Source organism: Miniopterus natalensis, chromosome 5, assembly GCF_054644295.1.
Source record: "Miniopterus natalensis isolate mMinNat1 chromosome 5, mMinNat1.hap1, whole genome shotgun sequence".
Lineage (NCBI taxonomy): Eukaryota > Metazoa > Chordata > Mammalia > Chiroptera > Miniopteridae > Miniopterus > Miniopterus natalensis.
This window is the reverse complement of record NC_142085.1, coordinates 8,438,125-8,449,155: the sequence shown is the minus strand read 5'-3', so window position 1 is coordinate 8,449,155 and position 11,031 is coordinate 8,438,125.

The following is an 11,031-nucleotide window of genomic DNA, read 5'->3' as shown; positions in this document are numbered from 1 at the left end:
ACAGAGCAAAATTTGCAAAAGCTCCGAATCAAATGACATGAAAATTTTCTACCAGCGAGAAATGTTAAATAAATAGCTCTAGTTTATTTACACGCGTGAAAAGCAGGAGGCCGGCTTGAGACTCTAGGGCATCAGTTCATTAATGTGCAAAAAGTGTATCGAGGAGACCAGCAGTCAACTGACTGACATCTTTGCCGCCATCACGCAGAGAGTTTCCTTTCCATTAAAATCTTTTGAAAAATGTTTTATTATGGAAAATTTCAAACAAATGGAAAATAAACATCAGTAAACCACTGAGCTTTGATGGCCATCAACATTCTGCTCCTCTTGTTACACTGATACCTACACCCATCCCCTAACTCGATTTTTAAGTCAGGTTTATCGAGGTGTAATTTACATGAAGTAAAATTCATCCCTTTTAGAAATACAGTTCTGAGTTTTGATAAACAGATATAGTTGTGTAACCACCACCACAGCGAAGCTATAGAACCTTTCCATCACCCTAAAAACGTCCCACGCTGCCCAGCCGGGGTGACTCAGTGGTTGAGTGTCGACCTATAAACCAGGAGGTCAGGGTTCGATTCCCAGTCAGGGCACATGCCCGGGTTTCGGGCTCCATCCCCAGTAGGGGGCGTGCAGGAGGCAGCCAATCAATGATTCTCTTTCATCATTGATGTTTCTTTCTCTCTTTCCCTCTCCCTTCCTCTCTGAAATCAATAAAAAATAATAAAATTAAATTTAAACAAATTTGTTTAAAAAAAAGTTCCCATGCTGCTGCTTTTTGGACAATAGTACCCTGGTAACCACTGTTCTTGGTCTCTATAATTTTGCCTTTTCCAGAATAAATGGAACCATACAGTACGATTTCTTTTGTGGCTAGTTTCTTTTTTATTTATGGATTGATTTTAGAGAGGGAGGGAGAGAGAAAGAAACATTCGTGTGAGAGAGAAACATCGATCGGTTGCCCCCCGCATGCACCCAGACCGGGACCAAACCCGCAACCCAGGCATGTGCCTGGATGGGAATCGAACCCGCACTTTCTGGTGTATGGGATGACGCTCCAACCAACGGAGCCACACCAGCAGGGCTTGTGTCTGGTTTCTTTGGTCAGCCTCATGTTTTGAGGTTCTTCCATGATGTTGCATGTATCGGTAATTTGCTCCTATTTCTTGTGTAGTAGTGCATTGTGTGGCTGTACTACAGTTTCTTCATTCATTTTGATTTTTTTAATACAGGCATTTTGGATAAAATTGACATTGAAATATACAAATCTTAACTCCACCCTTTTGAGGAATGGATACAACCATGTAATTCACACACCTGAGAAAGAGAAAAGCAGTCCGACACCCAGGAACTGCCTGACCCTTACAGCGGGCCTCGGCGTGTTTGAAGCTGGCCTGTGCTCACAGTGAGGCCTGTCCTTCTCCTGTTAGACATAAACAATGTCATCCAGCATCAGAGCAAAGTCATTTTGTGATTCTGATAAAGTAGACAAAAATCAAGACCACATCATAATCTTGTCTAAGCACAGACAAAAACAAACTCACTGCAAACCACTAAAATATAAAACACCCCGCTCCCCCAGCTAATGCCTGACTGCTGCGTCTCTACCAGTTACAGCTTTAGCCACGTCCATTCCTCCCCTTCTAAGGAAGATTTTTAAAGATAATCGCGTGCTTTCTGATAGCATCCAATTCAGAGCAAAGCCCTGCTTCCATAACACCTCCCCAAAATCACCCAACACAAACCAAATCCTAAATAAGTCATTCTCCTTTTTTCCTATCTTCTTCATCTGAGGATATTTTCCCATTCCTTTTCAGAGAGAGAGAGAGAGAAACACTGAGTGAGTGAGACACCTTGATTGGTTACCTCCGCCGGGGATCAAGCCTGCAACTGAGGTACGTGCCCTTGGCCGGAATCAAACCTGGGCCCCTTCAGTCTGCAGGCCGATGCTCTAACCACTGAGAAAACCGGCCAGGGCTAAAATAAGTCATTCTTAACACCTTCTTACTGAGACTCCATGCTTCTTCACAGTGTGTGTTCTCCCTCATTGCAAGGAGCAAAAGCTCAACCTTGTTCAACTACAGGTATATTCTTGGCTTTGGGCTGGAGGGCACTGACATCCCATCAAGATGCAGCAACACTTCACTTTCCCATAAAATGCTCTCATGGCCCTTCCCAGCTAATCCACCCACTGTCACAGACGGACATCTGTGTTGTTTGACTGTTGTGAATACAGCTACTGTGGACGTTTCATAGAAGTCTTCTGCGGCACGTGTTCATTTTTTCTACATGCATTAGTTTCCTATTGCTGCTATAACAAATTATTACAGGCTTAGTGGCATAAAACCACCCAAACTTTTAGCTTACGGTTCTAATGCTCGGAAATCCAAAATGGGTCAGCAGGGCTGCGTTCCTCTGGCAGCTTTGGGGAGAAGCTCTGTTCTTGGCCTCTTTCTCCAACTTAAAGCCAGCAGGGTAGCGCTTTTAAATCTCTCTCTCTGACCTCTGCTCTGACATCACATCTCTTTCTCTGTCTCTGACTCTCTCGTCTCCCTCTTTCCCTTATAAGAGCCTTATGATTCCATTAGGCCCACTGAGATCCTTCAGGATAACGTTCCCCTTCTTGAAATCCTTAACTTAATCACGCCGGCAAAGTCCCTTTTCTCGTGTAAGGTGATGTATCCACAGGTTCTGGGACTTATGATGTGGACATCTTTGGGAGGCTATTATTCTGCCTATCACACTGAGTGGAACTGCTTGGTTATTAGGCAGATATATGTTTAACTTTATGAGACATTGCCAGACGATTCTCCAAAGTGTTTGTAATATTTTATATTCTCAACAGCAATGTATGAGAGTTCGTTACTCGACAGACACCCTCACCAGCATTTGATGCTGTCATTCTTAAGTGTAGCCATTCTAATAGAGATGTAGTGTGCTATCTTCTTGTAGTTTGTTTTTAATTTGCATTTCACTGATTACCAGTGGTGTCGAGCAGTTTTTCTTGTGCTTATTGGACATTTGTATATTTTCCTTTGTGAAGTATCTCTTCATTCACTTTGCCCAAGTCTTTACAAATCCTTCATCGGTAATATGCTTTATGAATATTTTTTAGTCTGTGACTTGATTATCCATTTTCTTTTTAGTTTTATACATGTAATTTTGTTGTTGTTGTTGACAGTATTACAGATGTCCCCCAATTTTCCCCCTTCTCCCCCTCCTCCCAGCCCTGCCCCACCCCAGGCATTCACCACACTATTGTCTGTGTCCATTTGTTATGCGTGTATGTATATAAGTTCCTTGGTTAATCTCTTCCTGTCTTCCTCTACCCCCATCCCTGAGATATGTCAGTCTCTTCCATGATTCCATGCCTCTAGACCTATTTTGTTCATCAGTTGATTATGTTCATCAGATTCCATTTATAAGTGAGATCATGTGATACTTGTCTGTCTCTGCCTGGCTTAGTTCACTCAGCATAACATTCTCCAGGTCCATCCATGATGTCGCAAAGGGTAAGAAATCCTTCTTTTTTACAGCTGCATCGTATTCCATTGTGTAAATAAATGTACCAGAGCTTTTTTTTTTTTAAATTTTTTTTTTGTTGTTGTTAATCCTTACCTGAGAATATTTTTTCCATTCATTTTTAGAGAGAGTGGAAGAGAGGAAGAGGGAGAGAGAGAAAGAGAGAGAGAAACATCGATGTGAAAAAGACACATCTATTGGTTGCCTCCTGCACCGGCCCCTGCAACCCAGGTATGTGCCTTAGATCAGGAATCAAACCTGAAACCCTTTGGTGTTTGGGCGGATGCTCTACCACTGAACCATACTGGCCAGAGCTACCACAGCTTTTTTATCCACTCATCTACTGGTCACTTGGGCTGTGTCCAGATCTTAGCTCTTGTAAATAATGCTGCTATGAACATAGGAGTTGATTATCCATTTTCTTAAAGGTATCTTGATGAGCAGAGTTTTACAACTTAAAGTCTAATTTATCTTTTTTTAAATTTTTTAATTGTAACTTCTTTCTGGGTCCTGCTAAGAAATCCTTGCCTACCCCCAGGTCCAAATATGTTCTCTTATGATTTCTTCTAAATGCTTTATGGTTTTGACTTCTACATTTACGTTTATGATTCATCTCAAATTAATTTTTATGTATAGTTTAAGGTAGGGGTCAAGGTTCATTATTTTTCACGTGAATAAGAATATCCAGCCTGGCCCGGCCGGGCGTGGCTCAGCGGTTGAGCATTGACCTAGGATCCAGGCGATCGGGGTTCGATTCCCGGTCAGGACACATGCCTGGGTTGCGGGCTCGATCAATGACTCTCTCATCATTGATGTTTCTGTCTCTCTCTCTCCTTCTCCTTTCCTCTCTCTGAAATCAATAAAGATATATTTAAAAAAGAAAAAAAAAAAAGAATATCCAGCCTGGCCCGGCCGGGCGTGGCTCAGCGGTTGAGCATTGACCTAGGATCCAGGCGATCGGGGTTCGATTCCCGATCAGGGCACATGCCCGGTTGCGGGCCTGATCAATGACTCTCATCATTGATGTTTCTGTCTCTCTCTCTCCCACTCCTTTCCTCTCTCTGTAATCAATAAAGATATATTAAAAAACAAACAAACAAACAAAAGAATATCCAGTTGTTCCATCACTATTTGTTAAAATATTTTCCTTTCCCCATTGATCGGCTTTAGCACTGTTGTCAAAAATTCATAGATTGTACAAGAGTAGGTTGATTTCTGGACTCTATCCTATATTATTTCATGTCTATCCTAAGTCCAAAATCACAGTCTTGATTACTCTGGCTTTAGAGTGTTAAAGTCAGGTTAAGTCCTCCAGCTTTTTTCTTTTTCAAGATTCTTTCGGCTATTCTTGGTCTTTTACATTTCTATGTAAATTTTAGAATCAGGTTGTCAATTTCTAAAAAAAAAAAAGCTTGCCATGATTTTGATTGGGATGGCTTTGAATATACACCAATTTGAGGAGAATCGGCTTCTTAGCACTACCAAGTCTTTTAATCTGCTAACCTGGCATAGCTCTCCATTTATGTAGCTCTTCTTCAATATCTCTCAACAATGATTTATAATTTTTAGTGTAAAGTCTTTTGTTAAATATATTACTAAATATTCTTATGGTATTATAAATGGAATTATTTAATTTTAATTTTGTTTTCTAATTGTTTTCTGCTGGGATATTAAAAATGATTGATTTTTAGACTTTTTAATTAAAATGTAATGACCATACAATAAAATACACAGATCTTAGATATTTAGTAAGATCTTAGATATTTGACAGTTGCATATTTCTGTATAACTACTGCTTCAAACAAGAGAAAAAACATTTTCACGCCCCAGAATATTTTCCCCTGTACTTTTCCAGCCATTTCCTTCCCCAGCCCTCCTACAGCCAGGATCAGACTTCCATCACCACAGATCAGTTGGATCTGCATTTCGATTTTATATACTATATACTTTTTATGGCTAACATCTCTCTTTTATCTGTATTATTGCTTATATCAGTACTTTGTTTTATATTCCTGTTGAGTAGTATTCCGTTTTATTCCATTTATCCCACAAATAAAGTACTGCTTATCCATTTCCCTACGGGTGTTGGGGCTTCTTTCGGTTTGGGACTGTTGTGAACAAGGCGCCATAAATATCCTTGTGCAAGTTTTTTCCAAATAGTTCTTCAGAGGGGTTGTTTCGCTGCATAGCAACCACTGCACAGTCATTGTATCAGCTCCAGTCGTGGCCAGTGTTTGCTGAGGTCAGTCTTTTTGACTTCACTCATTCTAGTGGGTGTGAAATTGTATCTCATTGTAGTCTTAATTTACAGTTACCTAAGAACTAATGATCTTAAGCACTTTTTAATGTGCTTGTTGGGCATTTTTAATCTTATTTTGGAAAGCACCTGTTCAATTATATTTTCCATTAAAAAATGTTTTCTTTGTTTTTTTATTGTTGATTTTTGTAAATTTATATATTTTGGATACCAGTCATCTGTATGTGTATGTATGTATGTATGTGTGCGTGTGTGTATGTATGTGTGCGTGTGTGTATATACATGTATATAATGTGTTTTCCAGGCTTCTCTATTTATTTTCTTTTTAAAAATATATATATTTTTATTTTTTTAAATATGTTTTTATTGACCTCAGAAAGAGGGAGAGAGAGGTAGAAACATCAATGGTGAGAGCGAGCCATTAATCGGCTGCCTCCTGGAGGCCCCCTACTGGGGTTTAAGCCCCAACCTGGGCCTGTGCCCTGACCATGCCCTGAGCCATGCCAGCTGGGCTCTATTCATTCTCTTTTTCTTCTTTTAATCCTCACCCTACAATATTTTTTCCATTGCTTTTCAGAGAGAGTGGAAGGGAGAGAGAAACATTGATGGGAGAGACACATCGATAGGTTGCCTCCCACACACCCCAGCCAGGGCCAGGGATCGAGCCTGCAGCCGAGGTACGTGCCCTTGGCCGGAGTAGAGCCAGGACCCTTCAGTCCGTGGGCCACGCTCCTGCCACTGAGCCGAACCAGCCAGGGCAATGCATTTTAGTTTTAAAATACATGTCCAAATAAATTGCAGACACTAGTCCTAGCTGGTGTGGCTCAGTTGGTTGAGTGTCACCCCATGCACCAGAGGTCACTGGTTCGAGTCCCGGTCCCAGCACATGCAGGGGTTGTGGTGCGTGCAGGAGGCAGCCGATCTCACATCGATGTTTCTCTCTCTCTAAAAAAATCAATAAAAACATATTTTTAAAAAAATTGTAGACAACGGTACTCTACTCCCTAAATACTTCAGCATGGATATTATCAATTTATAGATCAATATTATTTACACACATGAAATGCACAGATCTTAAGTGTACTTCCGCTGTGTTGTGACACTGTGTCACCTGTGTAACCCAAACTTCTATTAAAATGTAGACTTTTGCCATTGTCCCGGGAAGATCTCTCATTCCTCTTTCCAGTTAATCGCCAACCTCCAAGCTTACAAAGCAACCGTTTTCCTGGGCCTCCCAGCCCCTGAGCAGGTTAGTTCTGCACGTTCTAGGACTTCACATAATGGAATTATGAAGCATGGCTCTTTCGCGTAAGGTTTCTTGTTCGGCATACTGTTTTTGAGATTCGTTCACGCTGATACACGCGTTGTCAGCAGTGCCGACTTCGGGCTGATGAGTGCTGGTGTTGCACGGCTGGACCACAGCTTGTTTATCCACCCTGTGTTGACGGTCACCTGGGATGCTGCTGACTCTCTGGCTCTCTGAACATTCTTGTACAAGCTTTGCGTCGACATATCTTTTCAATTCCCTTGGGTAAATACCTACAAGTGGAATTGTTGGGTCATAGGATAGGTATATTTTTAACTTTTTTGAGAAGTTGTCAAGCAGCTTTCACAAGCGGTTGTATCATTTTAAATTTCCGCCAACAATGTATGACAGTTACAGTCGCTTTACCTTCTCCCAATAGCTGATGTGGTAGGTCTTCCAACATTTTTTTATTTTAAACTTTAGTCATTCTGGTGTATTGCATGTGGTTTTAATTTGCATTTCCCTGATGACTAACAACGTTGAACACGTTTTAAGGTGCTTATCGGCCATTCCTTACATCTTTTTCTGTGAAGAATCTGTTAAATATTTTGCCCAATTTTGATTTTATTTATTTATTTTTTTAACGGCTTAGGATTTTTCCCCCTCCATGCCCAATTTTTAAAAATTAAACTTTTTTGTGTCAACTATTCTTCCACAAAGCTGGAAAAAAATGAAACTGAACACTCAAAAAATTAATCTTTAAATTTTGAGATATTTGTAGATGTGCATGCAGTTGTGAGAAATAATAGAAAGAGAGGTTGTGTGCCTTCTACCCTGTTTCTCAATGGTAACATCTTGTAAAACTATAGCCTGAAGATAAAATCTTACAAAGCAATATCACAACCAGGATATTGATATTGACATGGTCAAGATACAGAATATTGTCTGGCTGGTGTGGCTCAGTGGCTGAACTTCGACCTAGGACCCAAGAGGTGGTGGTCAGGGCACATGCCTGGGTTGCAGGCTCGATCCCCAGTAGGGGGCATGTAGGAGGCAGCCGACCGATGATGTTTCTCTCCCATCGATATTTCTCTCTCTCTATCCCTCTCCCTTCCCCTCTGTCTAAAAATCAGTAAGAACATATTTTTTAAATATATACAGAATGTTTTCATCACCATAAAGCTCCCTCATAGTGCCCTTTTATAGCCACACCTACTTCCATCCCACCCGTAGCCTCCTAACCCCTGGCAACCACTAGTTGGTACTCTATTCCTATAGTTTTATTTCACAAATGATGTTAAATGGAATCATACAGTATGTAAGCTTTTGGGATCAGCTTTTTTTCACACAGCATAATTCTCAAAAGATGCATTCACATTGTTTCTTGTTTCAGTAGTTTGTTCCTTTCCGTTGCTGAGTAATACTCCATGGCATAGACGCACCACAATTTGCTAACCCATTCACTTACTGAAGGACACCTGGACTGGGGCCGGTTTCTAGCTCTCCCTCATAAAGCTGCTATAAACATTTACATGCAGTAGGCTTTTGAGTAAACAAATCTTTATTTCTGTGGAGTAAATGGCCAGGAATACAATTGCTGGGTTGTACGGTTGTTGCACATTTAATTTTTTTTTAAGAAACTGCCAGTCTGTTCTTTAGAGTGACTGTACCATATTACATACCCACAGCAATGAATGAGTGATCCAGTTTCTCTGTATCTTTGCCAGCACTTAATGCTAGGCCCTATTGTTGCTGTGGGTTTTTTAAAAATTTTTTATATATCTTTATTGACTTCAGAGAGAGGGCAGCAGAGGGAGAGAGAGATAGAAACACCAATGATGGGAGAGTCATTGGGGATCGAGCCCGCAACCCGGGCCTGTGCCCTGACCGGGAATCGAACCCCAATCGCCTGGATCCCAGGTCGACGATGCTCAACCGCTGAGCCACGCCCGGCCGGGCCCTATTGTTTATTTTAGTCATTCTTATGGGTGTGTAGGGAGATCTCCTTGTGGTTTTACCTTGCTGCTGAACACCTTTTCACATGCTTATTTGCCACGTGTATATCCTCTGGTGAAATGTCTGTTCATGTCTTTTGCCTATTTTCTAATAGGATTTTGTGTTTTGACTGTCGTGTTTTGAGATTCTTTATTCTAGATACTAGTTCCCTGTCATATATGTGATTTGCAAATATTTTCTTCTAGTCGGTAGCTTGTCTTTTCATCTTCCTATAGGGTCTTTCACAGAGCAAAATATTGCAATTTTGGTAAAACCTGATGTAATTTTTTTCTAATGTTTTTGTAAGAAGTCTAATGCTCAATCTGAAGATTTTCCCATGCTTTTTTCCTAAAAGTTTTATAGGTTTATGTCTTATATTTAAATCCATGATCTACTTTGAGTTGATTTTTATATGAGACTAAGTTCAAGGTTCATTATTTCGCTAATGGATATCCAATTTTTCTAGCATCATTTGTTGAAAAGGCTTTTTGCCCAGTTTAAAATTAGGTTATGTGTCTTTTCATTATTGAGTTGTACTAGTTCCTTATATATCCTGGATACTAGTCCTCTGTCAGTTATATGTTTTATCAATATTTTCTTCCCATTATGACTTGTCTATTAACTTTTGTAATGGTGTCTTTTGATTAGCACAAGTTTTTAGTTTTGATGAAGTCAAATTTATTGATTTTCTTTTATGGTTATTGGTATTGTAACCTAGCTACCTTTTAAGTCATGAAGGTATATTACATTTTCCACAAAAATCTTTAGGGTTTTTGTTTTTATGTTAATGTCTATGATCCATCTTGAATTAATCTTTGCATATGGTGTGAGGTAGGAGTCGTGGTTCATTTCTTTCCATATGGATATGTATTTATTCCAGCACCATTTGTTAAAAAGTCTGTCTTGGCCCTGGCTGGATAGCTCAGTTGGTTAGAGCACTGTCCCAATATACAAGGATATGGGTTCAATCCCCAGTCAGGGCACATACAAAAGCCAGTCAATGAATGCATAAAGAAGCAAAACAACAAATTGATGTTTCCCTCTCTCTCTAAAATCAATCAATAAAGTAATTTTAAGAAACATCTGTCTTTTTTCCATTAGATTGCTCTTATGTCTTTGTTGAAAACCAATTAATCATATAAGTTTGGGTCTATTTCTGGGTTCTCTACACTCTTCCATTAATCTATTAGTCTGTCTGTACGCCATTATTCCACTGTCCTGATTACTGTCACTCTAGATGAGTTTTTAAAAAATTATTGATTTTAGAGAGAGAGGAAGGGGGGGAGAGGGGTATCAATTTGTTATTGCACTCATTTATGCATTCATTGGTTGACTGTTGTATGTGCCCTGACTGGGGAATCAAACCCACAACCTTGGCATATCGAGACAATGTTCTAACCAACTGAGCTACCTGGCCTGAGCCGATTACTGTCACTTTACAGTGAGTATTGAAATTAGGTAACATAGCCCAGCCGGGTGTGGCTCAGCGGTTGAACATCGACCTGGGATCCAGGCGATCGGGGTTCTATACCTAGTCAGGGCAAATGCCCGGGTTGCGGGCTAGGCAGCCGATCAATGACTCTCTCATCATTGATGTTTCTCTCTCTCTCCCTCTCCTTTCCTCTCTCTGAAATCAATCAAGGTATATTTAAAAAAAAAGAAAAGAAATTAGGTAACATAAATCTTCCAATTCTTTTCTTTTTTAGGATTTTTTTTTTAGCTATTCTATATCCTTTCATTTCCATCTATATTAAAATCATTATGCCTATTTCTTCCAAATAATCTGATATTTTTATAGGAATTGTGTTGAATCCATATATCACTTTAGGGAGAATGGATTATTTTCAATATTGAGTTTCCTAATCTATGAACATGATATATTTATTCATTTATTTAGGTCTTTTTTAATTTCTCTCAGCAATATTTTGTAGTTTTCAATATATAGATCTTACACAATTTTTGTTACGTTTCTCCCTAGACTTTGAAATTTTTTTATGCTATTGCAAAT